This window comes from Rhineura floridana, chromosome 1, assembly GCF_030035675.1.
Source record: "Rhineura floridana isolate rRhiFlo1 chromosome 1, rRhiFlo1.hap2, whole genome shotgun sequence".
Classification (NCBI taxonomy): Eukaryota; Metazoa; Chordata; class Lepidosauria; order Squamata; family Rhineuridae; genus Rhineura; species Rhineura floridana.
In genome coordinates this window covers 52,557,352-52,583,318 of record NC_084480.1, presented here as the reverse complement: position 1 = coordinate 52,583,318, position 25,967 = coordinate 52,557,352, and positions in this window count along the sequence as shown.

Genomic DNA, 25,967 nt, shown 5'->3' with positions numbered 1-25,967 from the left:
AAAGTTTGTTTTTATGATGCTTTAAAGTTTTTAGTGCTTTTGTTTGCCGCCCTGGGCTTCTGCTGGGAGGAAGGGCGGGATATAAATCAATCAATTAATCAATTAATCAATGACAAGAAAGGGGATTTCAGCTAAATTAGGAAGGATTTCCTGATGGTACAAGCAGCAGCTGTTTGGCAGTGGAACAGACTGCCTTGGAAGTTGGAAGGTACCTCTCGTTTGTTAGAGGTTTTAAGAAGGAGATAGTCATCTATCAGGGATGCTGTAGCATGGATATCCTGCTCTGGCAGGAAACAGATGACCTCTGAGCTCCCTTGCAACTCTGTGATTCTATGTACAAACCCCTTTTCCAATTGCACTTCCAATCTAAAATGTTCACAGTTTAATCATGGTGTACTTACACAACCTACTTTATTATCACAGTAAAAGAGAGCCCCCCTTTTTATTAAAAACAATCAAATTTTCAACTCTAACATACAAAATAACATAAACAGTGGTGACATAAAACAACAAAGAGTGGGGAAGGTGCCCAATTCCCAGGGAGATCTGCAAAGTCCATGTCTGGATCTTACATAGACACTTGTGCCCATTAGTGGTTGACCATGGATTTCCAATATGTAGAGAAATATGTAGCTATGGTCTATATGTAGTGAACCAAACAACTGGCTATATGCTCAGAAGTCAGATTTAACACCACTGGAACTGGTGGGAGAATCCTTCTCATAGTATGTGTGAGTGAGATGTATATTAAAGTGTGTGTACATTTGAATCTGTATTGTAGCATGTATGTGTAAGATAGTCCACACCAAGGCATGTATGGGGGGGAGGGGGAGAACGTGAATTTATTGTCATATGTGCCTCTCTGTCAGTCTGCATTCATGTCACACAGTATTTGTGAGTCTGCTGCAGTATCAGTGTGTGTGTGTGTGTGTGTGTGTGTGTGTGTGTGTGTGTGTGTGTGTGTGTGTGTGTGTGTGTGAGAGAGAGAGAGAGAGAGAGAGAGAGAGAGAGAGAGAGAGAGAGAGAATCCATATCATGGTGCATATGTGTGATTCTATGTCACAGCACTTCTGTGGATGAGTACATGTCACAATTGTGTCTGAAAGTCTAGGTCATTCCAAGTGTCCGGCTATGTGTAACAGTGTAAGTAGGTGGCTGAGAGTCCCTGTAACAACAAATATGTCCGTGTGAGTTAGCCTCACTAGATGGGGAGCAGTGTATGTGTCCATGGTGTGATGTGTAAGTCTGAGTCCAAGTTACCTCACAGTTGTCACCATTATGCCAATGATCTAGGAATCTGTGTGACTGCAGACACTGGTTAAATACTCCAGTTCTCACAGTGTTCCTCAGAGAACTCCTTCTAAGCATCATAAAATGTGCTAGAAAATCTCCCAGTTTTATAGGATCAATGAGAAACAAAGGCAAGGGATGCCCTCTACTGATTCTCTGTGGCCTCTGCAGCAACAGGCGATAAAGATACTGCTGTGCTGCTCAGTATCATTCCCACCCCCAATAAAGCATGTGTGTCTTGTCAACAAGCTACTGTAAATAGCCTCCAACAAGAGATCTGTTATAAACATATAACAGAGTGAATTGCTCCTTAGTGGATCATCTTTTTCATCTTAAATGAGAGGCTCTTTTTCTTTTTACAAATGCTCTCATTGTACCAGTGCTCTGCAGGTTTAAATAGCATCATCCTAGGAGGCAGCAGGAAAGTGCAATAAAAATGATATTTAGATATATGATCCCTTAACCCCATCACAGTTTACACACTCTACTTATTCATTGGCTGGATGATCAGAGTAAATAAACATTAATTTGACAGAAGAAACTATCTGGAGAAAATGCCAGCTGCTGATATCCAAGCTTCAATCCAGCAAAAGTTAGCAGGGTTTATTAAATCAGTGAGGTGTACGTTACTTAGAACAAACCTGTGACATTGACTGGAATGGGGTTTATGCACAACAGGAGTTGGATGGGAGCCATAATCTATGTAACAGGTAACACGTGTCACCAAGAGCTCAGTTCTTTTCCCACTCCTTCCAGACATTGAGACAAGATAGTTCTTTGTAGCCTATGGCATAGTCAAGATTGTGTATTTCTATGGTGTGGTTAATTTCAAGGATCTATTCATGCCTGAATTGCTCCCAAAGGCACCATTTAACTGCTTTGTATTGTCACCAGATCTACAATAATCAAGAGTCAATAATCAAGACGGAGGACAAATGTGGTGTCCATGTGGTCCCTCCTCTCTTTCCTCATGTGTTGGAATAAATGAATTCTGGGGTTTTTTACACCATATTTTCCTGTATATCCAAACAGGGAAACTGTGGTTTAATCTGAAGACTGCAAACCAGGATATGACACCACTACATGATCCTGGTGTCATATCCTGATTTATAGTCCAAGTTTAAACCAAAGTTTCCCAGTTTGGATGTAAAGGAAGATTATTTATTTATTTTATTTCTGCTATTTGATATGGTTTGATGAACCCTGGAAGTATTTTATCCCAACACATGCAGAAGGAGAGGAGAGAGGCATAATACTCATAAGTACAACACTCATTCTCACCCTGGTTTATTAGATCAGGACTATTACATCTTGACCATGCCATAGCAGTAGCCTGTTATGGATTGTATTACCTGACTGCTACATTAGATTGTTCTTTGACATCCCTCCCAGCTTTATATTTTAGAAGAATTGTCGTTTTATAACACAAAGCAAGACAGTCCTTTTAGGTCTAGTGTTCCACCACTTTAAGTTGAGATTATTGGTATTGGTATTGGTATTGGTATTGGTATTAATCAGCAGCTACAGAGATGTTTACAAACCACTGATAGCCTTAAAACCGCTTTTCACTTGTATATAAGAGGTTAGAAATGCCACAAAGTTGATGAAAACATGCAATTCAAATGCCATCATAACTCTGCTCAGCCTAAGCTATCAACATTAAACTACTTACTGGAATGGCCTCACTAAAGTCCTTGGGAATATTTCAGAACATGAAGTATAACACTGAGAGGTACTTATATGCATAGACAAAGGAGGCAATGGAGCCTCCTTAAGTGGATTTTCCATTGTAGCAGAGGTTTAAAGCGTTGATGGACATAGCTTATCATAGGTGAAAATAGCCTTGACAATACAAAAGATGGAAGCAGACCCTCCCCATAGCATGACAAGGACTGGAATGTATAGAGCACAACACCATTCTGAAGTGGGGAACACTTGAGGGACAAGGAAACAAGTCTCTCTTGAGATTAATTGTCATGGAAGAAGGAAGGCAATGAGGCAGATACCATTTTCAAAAAGGACTCTGATAAACTAAGAGGAAGGTAACTGATGTATGGAAGACAAGGATCCAAATAATAAACATTAAAAATCAGTCACTCACTTTATCTTTTTTTAAATCTTTTTTCCATAACAAGCTCACAGTTAAAATATAAAATGTTCAGGGCATACAGCACTGAATTATTGGACAGGGAATTGCTCAAAAAAAATAAGAGACCTGCTGGATCAGGCCAAAGGTCTATCCAGACCATCATTCTGTTCTCAAGGTGGCCAGCCAGATGCATATGAGAAGCCCTCAAGAAGAACACGGGTGCACTCTCCCACTCATGTCTCCCAACATACTACAAACCAGGAAATGAAGCCAGAAATGAAGCTTCAGGAAATGAAGCTTCTTATATGTCCCAGTTGATGCATGACCAGCCCAGTTTGAAGGGGCTGCTGTATGTAGGGATTTTCCATCACAGGTACAAGAGACCTGATTGACCAAGGTTACTGTGCCCATTTGACAGGAAGAAGTAGCAAGGAAGAGCAGCAGGACAAGAAGGCTCCAGGGATAAGCAGTGGATCCCCACCCACACACCCACTCCTTACTGAGCATGGCCAGTCCTTGACTATGGCCTTTCGGGTTGTAAATGTATCCTGGGGAGATGCTAGCTGAAGCTGCCTCACACCTGGTATCACCAGACCACTCGCTTGTCATAAATTATGTGCAGCGGAAGCTGGAGGCTCTAATGTCAGTGGAGCAGTGAATCCACTCCAGGTTTTAGTCTGAACTTTCAAGAAGCTGTCCAAGGTGAAAAGCAAAGCACCATTGACAGCTTCTTGAAAGTTCAGACTAAAACCTCAAGCGGATTCATGGCCCCACTGACATTGGGACCACCAGCCTCCACTGATTATATGTACCATGTGACAAATGTGGTACCATGTACAAAAGGGCACATAATGTTCCTGCCTGACTGCTTGAACTGAACAGATCTCCCCCCTCCTGATTTACCCCATGAAGAGCCAACTGTGACATGCCACAGTTGCAGTAGGACTGTTCCTCCAACTTGTCCTCACAGCAGATGTGAGAAATCACCATAGGCTGTACACTCAGCATAGCCTGAGTGTTAGTGACAGATGTATATACTTTTCCTTTTATAACTCCAGGTTTGTAACATGACATTTGCTTTTTACAGGGAAATAAATGTATGAAATAGCAAACAAATACAAATCTTTGTTAACAGAATAAGGCTTTTAAGCAAAGGGTTCAAATTTCATTAAGAGACCTGTTTTGCAGAGAAACCTGAGCTCCTTCAAATTTGCCCTAGCAGATGTAACAACAGCGATTTGGCTACAGACTTTGCTAAACTCACTTCATTTGCATTTGCTTTTCCTTGTCATCTTTGGGTTAAATTCACCCAGGAGCTTGGAGCCTTCCTTTTCCATGTCAAGAATTACAAGCTGTGGAAATGACACTCATGAAACTCCTTTGCTCACCTCTGTAGAAGTGCTGGGCAGAAAGAAATGACTCCTATGCACAATCATCGAGGCATCCCTAATTCTCACAATCAATTTTTTCCCTTTTTGTTCCATCCTGCTTTTTATCGTGGCAATCAATGTGGCTTATAAAATGGCTTACTAAAATATGAACAATTGCTTGAATGTGTAAGATAACATATGGCAAAACAAGAAAGAATCATGCCAGATAAAGTTGTGGGAAAGTGGACTCTAGTTATAAGTCTTATAGCAAGGTAGTACACATTTATTCTCTTTGTTCTCTGTAATTTAAAGTTTTATATATTAATTAATTAATTAAATTTGTTGGTCGCCTCATACCCAACAGTCTCTGGGAGACTTACAAAAGATTTAAAAAGATACAATATATAACATATTTTAAAACATACAATATAAAAACTTAAAACCCAAATGAAAGAAATGAACTAAGATAGCACACCTCAAAGGCCTGAGTGCAATGGCACCTAAAGATGGATAAAGAAGGTGCCAGGTGTGTGTCCCTTGGGAGAACATTCCACAGCCAGGGGACCACCACTAGGGTTTTCAGGTCAGAAGCATCCCAAACCCTGAGATTTCAGGGGCTGGACCTAGTGATGTCATTGAGCAGGATACATTGAGAAACAACCATAGTTGCTTTGAGCATACATTTCAAACAAAAACATTTCTCTGATTGGAAATTAAGATAGAAATCTTTGCTAAAAGATGGTGTTCTCAGGTCCAGCTGAAGTGACAGAATCATTCCTTCTCACCTGCTTAGGAAGCCTGGGTAGGGAACATTTAATCTAGTCTACTTGCTTCTGGCAAGAAGGGTTTAAGTGCTCTCAGGCCAGGCCAGGCCCCAGAAGGCCACTGTAGGAAAAAAGGAGCCTAGAGTTGTGGAGATGTTAGATGGGAGCACTCAGGAGTAAAGATGTATGCCCCTGAATGCTACAATTCTAAACACACTAAGGGACTAAGCTCCATAGAACTCAATAGGACTTACTTCTGAGTAGATATGGTTTGGATTGTGCTGTTGGTAAAGTTTGACTAGGGATCCTCTGCAACGATGTCCATATCCAAAGCAAGGTTGGCAACCCCTTGCATGGAATACTCTACCCCTGCCTTTTAACATGGCTGTTCCAAACTTCTTTACAGACTTGACCCTTCACTTCAGAAAGAGGTTTGAGAAATGAATAAGAGCAAGAGGATTCTCCACCCTTTTCTGTCTAACCTATAGCAGCCTGTAGGCTGCTATAAACTCACTTTGACACCCAACCCAATTCCGGTGAGTAATAATTGACAGAGAGAAAACACACATGGTTTGTTCTACCTTCACAGGCAGTAGCTTGGGAACAACAGCAATCGCAGCCACACTTCCCAGTATATGAATTCTCTTTTAGCATTACTGGACAAGAAACAAACTGCCATGCAACCAACAAGGTGCATCATCAGTGGGTTTAAGGAGGTTGAGCTGAGCACATGGAACCACTGTTGTTGCTTCTATGGATGAAAGGGAGTGAGGTTAAAGGTAAATGAAATGCAAATACAAAAAGAAAAAAAAAGACAGTGATGATTTCCTAAATGCAATACCATACCAACCACAACAAGATTCCTATGAGTAAGGCAGAAAACTCAGCATCCCACAACCAGTCAGGATTCCTAACCAAAAATCAAAACTAAAAAAATCCTGGCACCACAGAATCATGGGAAGCAGGGCTGGCCCTGGGCATGCCGGGGCCCTTGGGCATCAGCCTGCCCTGGGCCCTGGCACCCACATGCACGCACACCCCACCTACCTACCTACCTACCAGGCAGACAGAGGAGTGGGAGGTCGGGCAGGTGAGCAAGCGGGCAGGTGGGATGGTGGGCATGCGAGCCAGCTAGTGGGTGGGTGGGGGAGGGACAGCAGGTGGGTGAGTGAGCAGGGGAGATGGGAAGGCGGGCAGGCGGGCAAGCGAGTGGGGGACGGGACGGAGGGTGAGCACATGAGCAGGGGAGAGGGTGAGTGGAGGGAGAGCAAGTGGGTGGGGGGAGGGTGAGTGAGGGAGCCAGTAGGGGTGGAGGACAAGCGAGAGAGCGAGAGGGTGGGGGGGAGCAAGCGAGCTGGCGCGGGTGGGCTGGCTGACGAACAGACGGGCAGCTCCCTCCCTGTGATCCAAGGCAGGGAGCCTGCTGTGGAAGGGGAGCACTACTCCCCCACCATAATGAGGGGGGCTTCAGGGGCCCCTGTGGGCCACGGGGCTCTCAGCTAGGGCCCCACCTGGCTGTCCTTTCTAGCCGACCCTGATGGGAAGTGTAGGGTGATGGCAACAATAGCTATGGAGATCAAGAAAGGTCAACAAATCCCTTGTGAATCACAACCCTGACTTCACTTATTGGCTACAAACCTGAAAGGGTGGGGTTAGGGCAGCCAGCTACAAGCTCATTTAACAGAAGTTGCAGGGGGTGTATATCTCTTGAACCAGATCACCTAGAAACTTATTTTTTTGAAAAAATGAAAGCTTAGTTTCCATAGATTGAGGTGACTTACCGAGAGACTCAGAGAGGACCCCCAAAATCCAGAGTCTCTGGGCAAATATCAGAAATCTGGCAACCCTAGCCACCACTGAAAGGGCCTGTTTTTTTGTGGCCACCCTCCAAGCTTCTTATAGAGAGGGCACACAAAGAAGGGCCTCTGATGACAAGTGCAGGGTCCAGGTTGGTTCATACGGGGAGTGGCGGTCCTTGAAATATTGAGGTCATGAGCTTTATAGATCGAAACAAGCACTTTGAATTGAACCCAGAAACTAATTGGTAGCCAGTGCAGCCATGTCAGAATTGGTGTTATATGTACTGACTGACTTACCGTGGGTCAGCAATCTATCATTTTATACACTCAAATGATTAAGACTGTAAAGCATTTATTGACCTTTTTTTTTGGACCATTTTTTCCATACTTATTTTTTTATTTCCCTTTTTCTTAAGAACCATGCTCATTGTATATTTAGATATTTTTCCCTTACCTGCAAACAAAAAACTTGACTGACACCAGCAAGGTTGCCACTGGTCCTGTAGCAAGGACCAGCTGTACATTTCCTAGGCTGTGTAATCTCCATCAACACAAGGGATGGAGAACTGCAGGCCAAGGCACCAAATGTGGCCCTCTAGACCTCTCTATCAGGCCCTTGGAAATCTCTCCAGGCCACACACTCTCACTCCTCACCAGCCCTACCTCATCCTCTCCTAGAGTGTTTTTGCCTAGAATGTGTCCTTGAACTGTGTGATTGGGGGAGGACAGAGGGAGCTGTGGGTAGAAACTAGCCTACTTTATAAAGGGGGAAATATACATTCATTGCTCTGCCCACTTTTGCCTCTGGCCCTGCCCACCATTGGCAAAAGTCCCCAAAAGGCTGCCCAGAAGGGACTGTGGCCCTCATGTTGAAAAAGGTTCCCCTGCCATGCTCTACATCATTGGAAAACACCCACCATTGGTTGTTAAAAGAAGGGGAGAGTACAGAAAAGGCAGTCAGGCAAGCCCTTTGCTATATGAGTGTTATCCCACGTACCCATATCTTTTGTGGGGACATACAGCAATGGGCATTAACAACAGTATTTTGCACTATTTTCCCTGGTTGGAAAACCTCTCCTATGATCACACCGTCCTGAACCTTCTCTTTAGGGAAAATAGCAGGAAAGGAAGACAAGAGTGGTTCATTTCTGCAAACCATGAGTGCAATAGCTAGGTGTCACAACACAATACATACTATTGATTTATAATACTTCAAATGGTGTTTCAAACTAAGGAAGGAAAGCATGGATTTCAGTAAAACATCCAGTGGCTGACTGGTGTGTTTGCTTGTTTCAAAATTATCTAGCCAAGTCATTTGATCTAAGTTATTACTCCTTCCATGTCAAGTGGAAGCATGCTTTAGAAAATGAGACAAGTTCAGACAAAAGGTGACGCCTCAGGAATCAGATCTGACACAGATTTCCTGAAAAGTTAACCTGAACCTTCACAGGGTTAGCTCTGCCTTTTATCTTTCAATAGCAGATAAACTGAATAACTCAGAGCAAGGAGTACAAGTCTTTCTGATGATGCCTTAGAAATGATGAATTTGTCTTCTCTGCATGATACTCTTTTTCCTGGTCTCCCAGGTCAAACATTCTCATCTTTTCATAGCTGTACTTCTGTGTCTGTACACTGCCTGCACTATCCCATAAAAAGCTGATTCACACTCACAAAATTAACATGTGTAACAAATATTTGATCCTTTCACACTGACAACATTCCCACCAAATTCAACCAGAATTTTCCCTATAGGGGACTAAAACATTTGGCCACAGACTTGTAAAAGGCATTGTAATTAAAATGTATTATCTTCATACGTCACTTGCTGTAAAAACAAAGGCTTCTTGTGTCTGTACGGCTAGCCTGCAATTGGCTGCTTCAATCACCAAAGCAAAAAGGGAAAACAAATATCCAGGCACTAAAAAAAACCACTTTAAAATATCCTATTAAGGGCCCATCCATAACTCCTTCTAATCTGCAATCTAAGCCCCTTGTGTATTCATTAATTCGCTGGCATCCAAGATGTTCTCCGCCATTTTGGACTTTCTTGTATTTAAATCTGTGTTTCCCCTACCCTGCTATAAACCAGTTATTATTGCTATCCCAATTATTAACCTCTGTAACATCTGTAGTAAGGATGTCTTGGCCCATGGTGGTGTTTTTGTTTTGTTTTGTTTTGCATTATGGGCAGATCACAGGGGTAGTCCGGCACTCTGTCCACGCCTCTTCCTCCTTCCTTACAGCTCATTTGTGTTTCTTCTGTAGTTGTATTGCATTGGTCATTGTTTTCCCATTTGTTTTTGTTTTTTAAATCTATATTTTGTGATCAAACAGAAAAGTAATTATTTAGTCAAACACAGTATCACTTTTCTTTTTAAAAGCTATTTTGCTATATTATGCCAACAATCAAAAAATTGACTATTCCTTGCAAACACGGAATGCACCTCTTTACTTCACTACAAAGTAGGGTTGCCAGGTCCATGGCCTGAGACTGATCCTATATCTTTAGGAGAAGAGAAAGTCAGCCAAGCGCAGGTGTTCTTGCAACTCTGAAATGAGAAAAACCACAAGGTGGAATTCTCCCTTCCCCCTCCACAACTTTTAAAGATACAGAAGTCCTCTTGGAGGCCGGGCCTGGCAACAAAGAGGTCTTCTGTATCTTTAAAAGTTGTGCAGGAGGAAAGGAGAATTCCACCTTGTGGTTTTTCCTGTTACAGAGTTGCAAGAACACCTGGGCTTGGCTGACTTTCTCTTCTCCTAAAGATACAGTATCAGTTTCAAGCCAAGAACCTGGCAAACCTACTACAAAGGTTTACATTGTATTAATAACTAGCTGTTTTAACTGGTGGGACCGAGAGAAGGTCTTGCGTGGCTGATCTCGTCAGGCGGCATACTTGATGATGTTGGAGGCGCTCCTTCAGATATATAAGATGACTTGTGGATTTTCAAGGCTTAGGAATGGCGTTTATTTAGCCTGCACTTTGGGGGGGGGTACTGTTAACTTTGCCGTTTTGCACATTCATTTCCTGTTTATATTTTGATGCCTTTTAACAAAGGGTTAATTAACTTCTGGTCTGCATACACCTTTCTTTCTAGGTTCTCCTTTCCTTTCTTTTCAGGTAACTATTTTCTGCAGCCCATTGTCAGAGTAGCAAATTACTCTGTCAGGGTCTAGAGTCCAGATAAGGCCTTTTATGTTACTCAGTCCAGAACACCACACCTCTTTTCCTGGGAAGAGGTGCGTTTTAAAGAGCTAGTTTCCTACTCTGGCCTCACCTCTATTCAGGAGAGTGGTGAGTTTAAAAGGGCCAGTTTCCTGGCCTGGAGCCAAGCACTCCATTAGTTCTTCTGGCTCATGGGCTATGCTGGTGGTCTAGTGATGAGAGACATGGGGCTCCACTTTGAGAAGCAGACTGTAGGGATCCCTATACAAAGATCATTCAGGCCCAGTGTCTATTAAAACTCTATGCTCAGTAATGAATGTGGACGACATGTTTTGCTTTTGAGTGTGTTCAGATGTTCAAACTGGAACAGTTTCAGAGGAGGGCAATGAGGATGATCAGGGAACTGGAAACAAGCCCTATGAGGAGAGACTGAAAGAACTGGGCATGTTTAGCCTTGAGAAGGGAAGACTGAGGGGAGACATGATAGCACTTTTCAAGTACTTGAATGGTTGTCACACAGAGGAGGGTTAGGATCTCTTCTCAATTATCCCAGCATACAGGACACGGAATAATGGGCTGTTGGAGAGGTATGACAATGGAACCAATTACTTAGGGAGGTGGTAGGCTCTCCAACACTGGAGGCATTAAAGAGCCAGCTAGATAGCCATCTGTCAGGTATGCTTTAAGTTGGATTCCTGCATTGAGCAGGGGGGTGGATTCAATGGCTTATAGGCCCCTTTCAATTCTACTATTCTATTATTCTGTGATTAATAGGCTGGTTCATAGATGCATGTTTCTGTAGCTTTAGGCAATAGCTTGGACATGTGAGTAGACCTTCCCAGAAAAAACAATGCAAACAGAACTTTCGTCTCCACATATCAGCTCAGTTCAATGTTTTTCAGTGGAGTTGAATCATAATTCAGGCAATGGGCTATAGCTCAGTGGTAGAGCACATTTTCTGCATGCATAAGGTTCCAGGTTCAGTCCACAGCATCTTCAGATAGTGCTGAGGAAAACATGTATCTGAAACTAGGGCTGTGCACTGGATTCAGACAAATCACAAATCAAATTGGGTCAATTCAGGCTGATTTGTATCCTGTCCAGATCAGGTTGAAGCAGCCACAAATCTCTACAGAGCACATCAGCTAGTCCCAAATTGATGTGTAGAGATTTGTATAGATCTGTACCTCAAAACAGTCTCTAACAAAGCCAGACAGGGTGTCTCTGAAATGTAGCAATTTATTACCAATAAAACCATAAAAGGAGAATGGTGGGAACAGGGCGAGGAAAGCTAGAATGCTATCACTGCACCCAACACTCTCCACTCACAGTGCTTGGAGAGGTTGAAGTCTTAAAATGCAGAAATCTTTTGTAGATTTTGATCCCAGAAAGTGTTTGGTGGAGCTTGGGTGGCATTTGTTCAGTTTGTGTTTGTTTTCTATCCTTTCCCAATCAATTCCAGTCCATTCCTAATTTTTTAAAAATGTTTGTTGTCTTTTGTAAAATCTCTTCTCATTGCTAAGACTTATTATTAAACCTTGTGAGCATTTTTTGCCACGGCTTTCTGAAATTATTCTTATTATAATAGTTGCTAACCACAATGAGAAGCAGCCAGCTTGTGTGATTACACAATTTTATTTTTATATTATTAACCAGCCAGCTAAACTTTGTAGGCATATTAGCCAGCAGCATTCTGAGTTCAGAATAATAACGATAATGACATTTCCAGTTGCTAACCACAGTGAACATTATTAATATTAATTTTTAAAATTCTTTTCCTCACTCACAACTGCTGATGGCAGTTTTTAAAAATAAATAAATACATACATAAATCTTGGGAAAACCATTTAAAGGTGGCTAGCATTAAACCCCCCGGAGCTGCCCATATGAAATTTGGCATGAATGCATATTATCTGCATATTATCTCCATGGTGCTGCCAGACTGTGCCTTCCTGATGCTACCTACCCATGTCTAGTATTGCAGCTCTAATTTTAAAAAAGCTCTCAGTTTTTTTCAAAATCTTGAGGGAAGGAACAGGGCAAACATGGGAACATGAGAACTGGCATGACTGAGCATTCAAAGTCTTTTTTTTAAAGTTTTTTTTTGAAAAAAGTAAAAGTTAGAAGTAGCTAGCATGAAATCTCCTGGAGCAACCCGTCTGAAATTTGGCAGGAGTAATTCTCTCTACAGGGCCACTATGTCCTCAAACTTCATGTCCCTGTATGAAAAAACAGAACCATTATGTGTTTTAATGTTAAAGCACTTTAAAATTTAAAGGTGGCTAGCATGAAAACATCTGGGAATACCCACCTGAAACCTGGCAGGTTTAATTCCCTATGTAGGGACTAGCACGTCCCCATACTTCATGTCCCTATGTCAAAAAACAAGAAAGTTATGGCCGTTTGTGTTTTGCAATACACATTAATGTCTAAATCTAAATCTTTAAATCTAAATCTTTATTAATACGGTCAAAGACCAGCAGTAAAACAATATCCAATAATACATACATTTAACTAAAATGAACAAAATTTTGTTCGATTTAAGATATTTTAAAACTATCAAATTATAAAACACCATGTGGGACCAGCAAGGTGCGTTGCTTTATTACTGCAGCACAATATTTTGCAACTGGGAATGTAACAGAAGGGTCCACATCTGCTAAAAGGTATTTTGTATATAATGCAGAGTCTCGGCCTGGGATTTGTTGGAGAAGAGGAGTAATAAATCGCTGTCTTAACTCATTGTAAAACTCACAATTTAACAGGACATGGTCGATGTTTTCTAAAGAGCCACTGCCACATGGGCAGACACGCTCTAGGAGTGGTATTTTTTGATATCTACCGTTTAATAAGGTAGAGGGTAGAACATTGTATTTGGCCTTCGTGAATGCTTTTCTTATTCTATAGTCCACTAAGATCCTCAAGTGATTTGCAGGTATATAGGGCGAGCTACGTGGTTCCCCAATTGTATTAATATGTCTAAAAGAGCGTTGATTTTGTATTTCCGTATCCAAAATTCTTTTGGTAATTAATAAATTAGCTTGTTGGAATCCCATAGAAAGGAGAAAGGGCGGGGATAGGCCTAAAGATGTAAGTTTTAGTACTAGGGAATTTCTCCACTCCGAATGGAAGGAGTCAGTAAGTATTAAAGGAGCCAATCCCACCGGAAAAAACACTAATTTTAACCAAAATTTTAATTTAAGGATCCATATACGTGAATCCAGTGTTGGAAGACCAGCTTCCAGGCGTAAGATGTTATTTGATACACAGGATGGAACTCCTAAAATGGACCTAAGAAATTTTGTTTGTACTATTTCTAATAAGGAAAAGTTTGTACATGTGCTAGCCTGGGTACCATATAGTAGTTGTGGGACAATTTTGGAGGTAAATACTTTTAAGACTGATGGAATATGTTGGCCACCCTTAGTATAGTAGAAAGAAAGAAGGGCATTTACACTTCTTTGGGCAGTTATCCGCGCACATTTGGCCTGAGCTTGCCAGGTACCTGATGAGTGTAATATTATGCCAAGATATTTATAGATAGTTACTTGGTCTATAGCATTACCCTCCAGATTCCATCGGTGTTTTGTGCATTTTTTGGTAAAAACCATCACCTTGGTCTTTTCATAGTTGATTACCAATGCCTCAGTCTTACAGTGATTACTAAGAGCTGAAAGGAGACGCCGAAGACCGACTGGTGAAAGAGAAACTAACACAGCGTCATCAGCATATAACAATGTTGAAATTGGCCTATTTGAGAGCATAGGATGGTGGGAAGGAACTTTTGCAAGGCTTTTAATTAAGGCATTCACATAAAAATTGAATAGCGTTGGAGCTAATATGCAGCCTTGTTTTACTCCATTTGTCGTTGGAATGTGCCCTGTTAAATTGCCAACACTATTATATCTGATACGAACGTAAGTATTTGAATAAAGGGTACGTATAAGCAATAATAGTCTCTTATCAATATTTGCAGATTCTAATTTAGCCCACAGTTTGTCTCTGGGGATAAGGTCAAATGCAGATTTAAAATCTATGAAAGCTGCATATAACCCCCCCCCCCCGGGCGCTTTGAGTATTTGTCTATTAGATGTTTTAGAACAAGTAGGTGGTCAAGTGTAGAACGATTTACCCTAAACCCAGCTTGTTCATCTTCGAGTATATTTTCCTGCTCAAGCCAGAATTGAAGTTTTGCTAGCAGATGTTTAGCATATAATTTGCTGATCACACTCAACAGACTTATGGGTCTGTAATTCGATGGATCAGCTCTATTTCCTCTCTTAAATATTGGAACAATAATAGCTAAACCCCAGTCTTCAGGGATGATGGTCGTCTGATCTATACTCGTAAAGAGTGTAGCTAATATAGGTGCCCACCACTTGGGATCAGTTTTGATCATTTCAGCCGTGATATTATCAGCACCGGGGGCTTTTCCTAATTTCAGGGAAGTAATTAGTGTGATCACTTCACTCTCAGTCACTGGGGGCCAGGTAGGAAGATCTTTTAACGGTATTTCGACATTACTGGTCTTAGTCTGATCACTTACATAGATCTTTTGAAAGTGACTTTCCCATAGGTTTACTGAAATATGGGAGTCCAATTTTGATATTGAATTTGGCCATCCTCTAGCAACTAACTTCCAGAATAGTGTAGTGTTTTTAATCCTAGAGGCCATGATCAGCTTTTGCCAGTATGATTTCTGGATTTCTAACTTTTTCTGTTTAATTCGATTTTTATAACTCTGTTTTAATTCTCTATATTCCGCCGGTATTTCTGTCAGATTTGGAAACCTATATTCTCTATATTTACAGATCAGAAGATTCTTATGGGCCTGGCACTCCTGGTCAAACCATTGTTTATGACAATTAGAACCTTTATTCCCTCTGGGAGTAGATTTCATGGTCAGATTTGTTTGGACCTCAGAAAGCATCTTCTGATAAGCTTGTATTGTAGGCTCTCCCTGTATTGCTGATAGTAATGTTTCTCTGAGCTGGACCATGGATGGAGAGTATATTATCTCTCTAAAGTGTTTTTCTACTTTAATTGTCCAACGTACCCTAGAGATGGACTCAACAGGTTCCCAGTTTAAAGTTGGGGTATTTACGGGGCGAATCTCTTGTGATCCCCATATAAGTGACAATATAAGGGGTAAATGGTCACTTTCTGTTCGGATATCAACAGAACAGGAAGCTACCATATTGAACCAGTCCCTATGAATAATAAAGTAGTCGATAGTGGATGATCCCGCGTTTGACAGATATGTATATTCACCAGACCAATCACCCTCAACAGTTCCATTTACCAGGGTAAAGTTCAGTCTATAAGTCATCTGTATAAGAGAAAAACCTGCATAATTTACCCCTTTATCTTTCGAGGAGCGGGAAGGAACTTTGTAATTCTCGTATGACATAGGGGGAATTTGACGGAAATGCTTATACAGTTTCTCATCACTAGGGCCAGTTCTGGCATTAAAATCGCCGGCTATTAATATTATGGCCTCTGGATGAGATGCTAATAGTTTACGTATGTATTCCTCTAATAATTGGTATCTAGATTCAATTTGTTTCTTCTGTCTAATGGGGGGAAAGTAGACATTTATCAGTAACAGACTTGACTCCTTCGTTTTAAGAACTAGAGTCATGGCCAGTCCTGGCAAACATGGTAGATTTTTCAATTGTAGTCTTAGTTTGGTGGTAACCATTATACACAGGCCACCTTTAGGGCGACCTCCTTTATCGCTATGTGTTGCTGGCATGGTATAAGTCATAAATCCATCAATATCTATTGGATCTATAGCCCAGATCTCTTGTAACAAAATCACATCAAACTTTTTAAGATAAATCAAAAGGGATGGATCAGTAATTTTAGATTTTGCTCCCGCAATGTTCCAGGAAAGGAGGGAAAGATTTGTAGGGAGTTGAGTACTACTCCATCATGGTTTCAAAGACTGTAACGTTGCTGTTGGTGCCGTCATTAAGCTTTCTTCAACTGATTCCGTTAGTCTGTCTGATCCCGACAAGGAGGTTTCTGATGGAGACTTTCCTTCTAAGGGTTGGTTAGGATGTACGTCGTTTAAAGGTTTGTTAGTAAGTAGCAATGTCAAGTTTTGCAATCTTTGAACTATGTCAAATTGCGCCTCACTTGAGAGATCTATATAAGCTTCCAACAGTCTTACTTCCTCCTCGATATATGGGCCACTTTCTTCCTCGGTCGCAGGTATTTGAGTCAATTCGGATCGTTGAGGCTCAGTTGTAAAGACGCTAAGATGAACTTGTTGGTCCGGATGTGTGGAAACATCCTGGCTCGAGTTTAACTCTGCGTGTTTTGCTAAATGCTTCACGTCAAAGTTTTCTGTCAGGTTTTTAGTTGGAATTTTTAGGCAAAGGGGTTGTGGCACTGCTACGTTCATAAAAAATCTCTTTATTTCAATGCCATGGTGCCATAGACTGAATTTATGTTGCAGCAGAAGATCCGCATGCTCCCAGGAGTCAAACTTCACCACTGCTCGCGCCATGTAGCTATTGTAGTATAGATATTCCACTGAAGATATATTTGCTGGTGAGAACCAGTTGGGCAAAACGCTGTTGAGTAGATGCAACAGATGAATTCTGCGCTCCCTTTGAGTTAGATATCCGGACGGTTTTGGGTAGTTTGTCAGTACTAATTTCCTACGGATAAGTTTTAATTGCCATTTTGAGGTGGGACTCTGCATCTTGACCTCCCTAGTATTGGAATAAGGGCACATACGTTTTAAAGTATTCTGATTATATTTAGGAGATTTTGAATCCTTTAGATGAGCAGACACCATTAGAATCTCGGGTTCAGCGGTTCCTTTAAGTTGGTCACTAGTTATGGACTGCTTTGGATGATTTACATGTTGTTTTCTTTTGGAGTCAGTGAGTGACTCTAGAATTTTAAAGAGTTTGGAGAAATTCATTTTAACATATTGACGGAATTTAGGGCGCTTGATGTTTTTACTCAATTTAGATGGTCTGGCCATTTTACCATGGCGTCTTCTTAAATTGGTCACCTGTTTTCCCTTGTCCTTTTGTTTAGCGTTTGCTTGGGACATTTGTTGCGGTTGAGCCATGTTAGATCGAGATAAAGGGTCAGAATGGAGGGGGAGTTTACTATACGCCTCCACAAGTGTAGTTAACAGCTTATTTGCCTCACAAATAAAGTTTTTGATGTGTTCAATGTCCTTAGTCAATGTAAAGAGCCAACAATCTAAGGGTAAATAGCTGGTTGTACTCAGTACACTTTTTCCCTCCAATAGTTTGGTGGGACTTGATGTAATAATCGGAGATTGTGCCATGAGGTGTAGGCTATCAGAGCCAGCCCCAGGTGATCCCTTTTCCATATCCCTCAAATCTGTAGTTACCACCTGTAATTTGTTTGTTATCAAGGAGCTTGCCGAATTTTCTGCTTGCGCAATCTCCTGGGCCAAAGAGGGAGTTAAAAAAGCAGGACTTTCCAGTTGGATTGCTCCATTTAAATCCAGAGACCAATCCATAGGTGTATCCAAGAGAAGGCCCTTTACAGTCTCTTTCCTTGTATTGCTGCTTTCAACATTAGTCCAAGTTTTAGCAGACTCAGGGCCCTTTTCCTCCAAAGTAAGCTCTTGGCCTTTTTCTTTCATCGTACCAGATAAATGTGTCTGCTCTTTGGGAGAGAAATACTGGGTGATTTTCAACTGTTTGGGCTTTTTTTCTACTGTTGATAGTTCCAGAATATCAAGCCCCTGAGTCAGGTAATCTCTTCTCGTGTATACCATGTTAGAGTGTTTGGGTATCACCCCAGTCTAGAACTGAGTTTTTGGCCAATTCTAGTTAAAAAAGGTTTAACTTCTACTCACTTTCTGGTGTCTCCAAACCTTCTCAGAGCCAGGAATTTCCTTTATTTTCCTTTTCTGTTCATCTGTTGGTTAAGTCCAGATTTTTATTTTCACAGTCTCATTATTTTCTAAAAGAGCAGCTATCTTTGTTTCTCCCAGACAGCCGGTTATAGGAAGCAAACAAACACCAAAGGAGATAACGGGAGGCAGACCTGCAGAATCTAAACGCCCAGCCAACAAAAACATCCCGTAGAAAAAAGCAACAAAATGAGTGGGACAGAGATTATTCCCCTAGTTTAGTTTGGTTTAGCTTGATGTTTTATATCAGAGTTGAGAGCGACCAAACTTGCTGTTATCTGCCGGACGCCATCTTCTACACATTAATGTGATTTCCGAAGATTTGTAATATCCAGATCATGATACAGACTGGGTCCGATAGGGTGCAAACCTGCCCAGACTGGATCAGACCTGATCAGTATTTACAAATCAGAGTCACAAATCAGATCAGGGGGTCTGTGCACAGTCCTATCTGAAACCTTGGAGAGCTGCTGCCAGCCAGTATAGACAATCAAAAGTGCCTTGCTGTTATGCCAGCCTCCCGAAAAGCAGATCACTGTTACTTATCGGGACAGAGGGGCAAGGGGCAAAACAATGGGCAGGTTGCATGGTGCATACACACAACAGTAGCACTGGATTGACTCCACTAGTACATTTGCACAGCCACAACCTCCCTGCCGCCTCACCTCATTGGTCCCCATCCCAGTAAGCAACAGCAACCCACCTGCTAGGAAGCTGGCATCGCTGCTCTGCCCCACCCAGCAAACTACTTCTATAGGTAATACTGAATTACATGGTCCAGTGGTGTGATTCCATATAAGGCAGCTTCCAATGTTCATGTAAGTTCGTTCATCAACTATCAGTGAATGTATGGTGCAACTACATCCAATCTGGGTATAAAGTTGCCACTGTAACATAAGAATACACTCATGGAAGCCTGCTTCCATGTCTAGATCTGGGCAACAGTCTTTACGTTAATATATTCATGTATTTAAAATAGTTGTAACTAGCATCTCCAGGGCTGACACTGCATCCAAAAAAATAGACAATAAATAAGTCTGTGTTCCCTCTCTTTCTCCATTCAGATGGGTAGTTAAGAAGTCATTCATAGTGTGATTTAGAATTTGGGCAGTTATAGTTTAATTTCAAAATCCCTTCCACCTCCTGAGGTTCAACAAAAAAATACAGGAAGAGTCTGATTGGCGTTGAATTACTTACAGCCTTAGTAGGTTTTGTTAATTCTTCCTGCCTTAAATAATTATGTAATACTTCACTTACAGAAAACAGATGCATTGTGTTAGCAAAAATGTAGCATGGCCTTCAGCCAAGGGAACTATTATTCTTACCTGAAGTAGTGCTCTGTCTTCATCCCTTTGCTTCTGCAGATTTCAACAAGAAGTCACATCCTCTTGACCTCAAAAATGTGTGTGGCAGAACATTCAAGCACCTGCAGGAATAGAAGATGGCTGTCTATTGTTAGCAGGCTTTGTCTGTTGTTAATTGAAAGTCTGAATTGAAGAGGAATGTGCCAGTCTTGAAGGGGAAAAGCAGTTTGACAGAGAAAGAGACAAGTATTGTTTTAAGAGCTCATTTTATTTTTCATCCAGATTGCTGCAAGTTTTCACTATTCTTGCAAGTAGTAACAACCAGCTGCTATTTAAGCTATGCATGTTGACACATACATCATATTACAGTGATCCATGTGGACTCCAAACAAGTCTGCATTGAAAGAATTAAAATGGCAGGTAACACATTAAGAGAGAGAAAGCATTACATTGCCACCTTATCAGTTTGTTTAGCAATTAATTAAAATGTAATTAAAATGGAGCAAAAAAATCATATGAATTGCCTCTCTTTAATACTGTAATACAGGAGGCAGGGAGCAACTCTGATAACCTCATTCCAAGGAAACCAAACTCTGGATAAATGCTTGCAGCCCTAGAGTTTTCACTACTCAGAGAAATGGGGAGTGAGGCCAGAGTAATACCAGTGTCCCTCTTCTACAAGAATCCTACAGAAAATTAACAACCCATTTCACCGACCTTAACATTGCCTACTATTTTTATATTCAGCTGTAACACACATCCTGCGATTCTCTTTCCATTCCTAGTTCTAGTCTTTATAAAGATCTGATTATATACAATTTTTCTGCCTAAGGTACTGAATAATATCCATTTCTTTACCGAGTGAAGATCTTTTGTGTAACTGTAATCTTCCTGTAATCCCTTCTCAGGTGACAGCCAACCTGTAATCTTCTAGGATCTTTGCAGGTTGTAAGGAAGAAAGACTATGCAATTCCAGGCTGACACAATTAGAAGAGTTGTTTTCCTCTTTAAGCATCTGCACCCCTTTAGTAAGTAGTAATGTGCTCCCTTTGGATCATTAAGATGCTTCAAGGCATCCCTGACCTGACCTCTTTCTGAAGAAGTATGCCGGAGGCTTGCGGTCGCTCCCCTGCCTTAGTTGCTACATCTTATTTAAAAAGGAGAATGGGAAATTACAACAATGTGGAAAGAAATGGGCAAAAGTTGACCCAATGGAAAAAGACTGCATGAGAAAAGCATCACCAGTGATGTTCCTGCTTGTTAATGTAAAACATCTCTTCTGTTCAGAAGGAGGGGGGGAAATAAAAGATTCCCCCTCCCGCTTATGAATAACTGCTCAGCTTTAATAGCTGGACTACCAAACGCTGAAACAGTCTTTTAGGATGCTTAGATATCACTGCCAAGGGGCATAAAATGTCACATTAGAATTGCATATTAACATCAGAGGTAGAAATCAATAAATGGAAAACTCTTACGTTGTATCTGTGGAGCACGATGTACAGAGAGAGAAACCATAAATGAATCTACTAGGAGCTAATTAGGGATATTCCAGCCCCAAAAAGCAGAGAAATTATCTTGGTTTTCCTCTAGTCCAAGGTTGGGAACCTATGCGACCCCCCAAGATGTTGTTGAACTCCAACTTCCATCAGCCCAACCAGCATGGCTAATGGTCAGAGATGATTGAAAGCCAGTAACATCTGAAGGGATACAGGTTCACCACCCCTGCTCTAGACTGGGGGTACAATGAAATTCAGCTGGTAAACAGAGAGGGCACATGAGAAAGAAATGAATGGCACATTTGCCTCCTCTGTAGCAACATCTAGCAAAATGCAAAATATAAGGCATTGGTGTTTCCCCTATGAAGGTTCATCAGGATCTGCCCCAGATGTACTTATGCTAGACTGCATTTCAAGCCCTTTCATTCAGTTTTGTGTTAGCCATAGCACAATTGGTGGATGCATTATACAGTATTTGCTTCCATGGCCAGAGCTGAATACTGCTGAAGTGAAAAAAATGACTTACACTAGCCTATCTTAGCTAGGTTGAGTATTTGAAGTAAAGACACAGGCCACATTTACACCATACATTTATTCCACTATTATTCCACTTTAGACAGCCATGGCCTCCCCCAAAGAATTCTGGGAAGTGTAGTTCATGAAGGGTGCTGAGAGTTGTTAGGAGGGGTCTCCTAATTCCTCTCACAGAGCTACGCTTGTCAGAGTGGTTTAACAGTCAGTCCCTCTTCCCAGAGAACTCTGAAACTGTGGCTGTATGAGAGGAATAGGGGTCTCCTAACAACTCTTACAAACTACACTCCTAACAACTCTCACAAACTATACTTCCCATGATTGTCTGGGGTAAACTGGGACTGTTTAAAGTGGAATAATAATGGAATAAATGTATGGTGTGAATGTGGCCACAGCGTTATTGCTTAAATCACCCTTCACCAACTCAATGCCCTCCAGCTGTTTTTGACTACAATTCCCATCATCCCTTGCCATTGGCTATGATGGCTGGGGCTGGTGGAAGCTGTAGTCCAAAACATCTGGAAGGTACTAGGTTCATAGGATCATAGAATCATAGAATAGTAGAGTTGGAAGGGGCCTATAAGGCCACCAAGTCCAACCCCCTGCTCAATGCAGGAATTCAAATCAAAGCATTCCCGACAGATGGCTGTCCAGCTGCCTATTGAATGCGTCCAGTGTCAGAGAGCCCACTACCTCTCTAGGTAATTGATTCCAGAGCTTGGAAGATTACTTTTAAAAAGTAATAAATTACAGTTACAGTTACATGGCCCGAAAAAGTAGTAATTACCGTTACAATTACAATTGCTCTGAAAGTAACTGATTACTTTGTTTTTCCTCCAAAGTAATCACTACAATTACATTTCAGTTACTTTTTAAAAAAGCCTACGTGCTGGCCTTGGCTGCTGCCTAAAACAACATTAAAAATAAACAAACACATGCAGAGGTAGTAGAATAATTATTTTTATTCATAAGATAGCAATGGTGGTCTCTCCACTGGTAAGGGTGGTGGGGAGGGAGGCTGAGGCCACTACTCAGATCTTTGCACGTCAAACCAAGTGCAACCCCCCCCCACTCAGCCAGCCAGCATAATCTCTCTTACTTAACCACCTCCCGGACCCTGCTCTGCCACCAACTAAGGGACACTCACTCAAGCAAACATTTTCCCCTGAGATACAAAAAAGTTAAAATACTGCAAATGCAGCCCAGTAGCCAGAGAGGGTGGTGGAGGCCACTTTGTGTGCCGTGTGCAAACATAGTATTCACACACACACACACACACATGTTGTCATCTTTCACCTCCACAGTTCTTTATCTCCATTCTGCTACTGCTGCCTCCTTCTCCTCCTTTATCCATGTTCTTGACCTCCAGATCCTTTTCCCCTCCACTCCATTCTTCACTACCACTATCCATTTTTTTAAATAATTGTTTTCTCCACTCCACCCTGTCTCACTCTCTGCCTCCTCCCTCGTCACCTCCTACCCATCCACAGAGCACGAGGAAAGAGCAACACTGCACAGAAACCCAGTTTGAGGCACATGATTTTCATCTACAAATCAGAGGAGCAGAAGACTTCCCCTGCTCCCCCTCAAGTAATGCCCAAAAGTAATTCTGGAAACGTTACAATTACTCCACAAAAGTAGTAAAATTACTCCTAGTTCTATTGCAATCAAAATGTAAAGGAATTACCCACTCGTTACTCAAAAAAGTAATGAATTACAAGTAATTCGTTACTTGTAACTAGTTACTTCCAAGCTCTGATTGATTCCATTGTCATATGGCTCTAACAGTAAGGAAGTTTTTCCTGATGTCCAGTTGAAATCTGGCTTCCTGCAACTTGAGCCCATTATTTCGTGTCCTGCGCTCTGGGACAATCGAGAAGAAATCCTGGCCCTCTTCTATGTGACAACCTTTCATGTACTTGAAGAGTGCTATCATATCTCCCCTCAGTCTTCTCTTCTCCAGGCTAAACATGCCCAGTTCTTTCAGTCTCTCCTCATAGGGCTTTGTTTCCAGTCCCCTGATCATCCTTGTTGCCCTCCTCTGAACCTGTTCCAGTTTGTCTGCATCCTTCTTCAAGTGCGGAGACCAGAACTGGACACAGTACTCAAGATGAGGCCTAACCAGTGCTGAATAGAGGGGAACGAGTACTTCACGCGATTTGGAAACTATACTTCTGTTAATGCAGCCTAATATAGCGTTTTACTTTTTTGCAGCCACATCACACTGTTGACTCATATTCAGCATGTGATCAACGACAATTCCAAGATCCTTCTCACATGTCGTATTGCTGAGCTTGCAGGAGTCTGGCCTAAACTATTTGCTCACAAACCACATGATGATACATGCAATCAGCCATAGTCAAAGATGAATGTCACAAACCACGAAAGGGCTATTAGCACCTTGAACGGATGCTCATAACTCTTGCATTTACTAGTTGAGGGAATGGAAGGGATGTGACTACAGCCACAGACCCTTTCTCAATCCAAACACATCCTATCACTGATGTGGATGGGGAAAAGCACAACCACCCTCCACAAAAATGGTGACATGCAACCAGTGGTGTGAATGGTCCAGTACAATTTCACTCCAAAAAAGCATCAGAACAAATAGCAGCTATAGCACTATAAAAAGTATGTCTAGAAAGCCCCTTAGTTGTCTGTATCAGATAGGGATGGGGTTCGCTCTTTGGCTGCAGTCTGATTTGGTTTTCTCTACTGGCTTGTGGTGCCGATCTGCAACATTTCCCCCGATTTTTTTTTTTTGCTATTTCCATTCTGCTTGTAATAGCTAACAAAATTGCTAATGCTGTTGGTGATCTTTCTGCTGATGGTCTCTTGGGTTTTCTATTTACATTTAAATTAGACTGATCATCGCCTGTCAATTCTGCCTCTTGCCTCAGATTACTGCAGTGCTGACCAAAGATGTTAATGGCTATTGTTATCACCTCAGTGAGACAGACCTTCAAAGGAGTACCCATTGCAGCACTTCAGAGCAAAGCTGTTTACATTAATAACAATGTCAAAATAGCCACAGATTTGGTTTTTTTAAAAGCTGGTGTCACTGACAGTCGCAAGCATTAGTCGAACTGATCCGAAGACATAAAGAATTTACGTATTCTGACAGAATTCGGTAACAAATCCGAAAATGCCAAAATGCACCCCCATCTCTAGTATCAGATCACCATCGGGGGGGGGAGGTTGGCATGATCAGGAACTAGGTGAAGCCCACATGTTTCATAGCAGAGCCCATTGCAAAGAGGCTCTGCTTCTTCTCCTCACTTTTTCCACCTGCCTGTTTGCCTGCCCTTTGCCTTTGGCCCAGGCACCAGCCAATGCTGGCAGTGAGAAGGAGAAACAGCAGCCATTGCTTGCTTGCCTGCATGCCTGCCAGCTACCATCCTAGTAAGCAAGCCCACAATAGCAGTGAGGAGCAGGAGGAGGAATTGCAGCAGCCAGTTGCCATGGCAGCAAGGAGGTGGTGAGATCAGACTGACAGAGGGAAGGCCCACTGAGGGTGTCCTTTCCAAGAACCTTCCAAAACATGGAGCCACCACTGCTTGTCTGCATCTGACCCATGTGAAGAGAGAAACATATTTACTCATTTAATGTATATCCTGCCTTCCCTCCCAAAGGAGTCCATATGAAGGAACCATTCAACTGTGGCCCACCACGATTAGGCTCCTCAAACTGCAAGATTCAAATATGACATAAATACTTAGTGGACAGGACTGGATAGGAGTAGAGAACACATAAACATACTCTGACATTATTAGACAGGGCGACAGGCAATCAACTGAAGCCCAAGCTGGTTGAGGCCTGCAGAGCCTTCCAATCTGGCCTGCAATGAGATGTCTTCTCTGGCTCCGAGGCCTTATTGCTATATCTACTTATAGCAGGGCAGACTTTCAGCCAGCCCACAGTGGCATCGTCCTGCTGTTTGGTCACTGCAGGCCTTGCTTGCCTCTCGAGACTGACCCTTCCTCCTGCCACTTGTGTGTATGTGTGTGCATGTGCACTCGTGCAATAGAGAGCTATGTAGAGAATCACAAGACAGGCCCAAAGACAGATCTGGCTGAGAGAAGAGGAAAGGGGATTGGGGCTAAAAGGCACAAGAAGCCAAATCAAGGTGAAAGAAAATCCTCTAATAGCAAAAAATAAAAATAAAAAAAATATCTCTGCCATTTCTCCTGCTTTCCACCATGACAAAGAGTTCTATGAAAGTCTAGAGCTAATTAAATGACTTGCCAT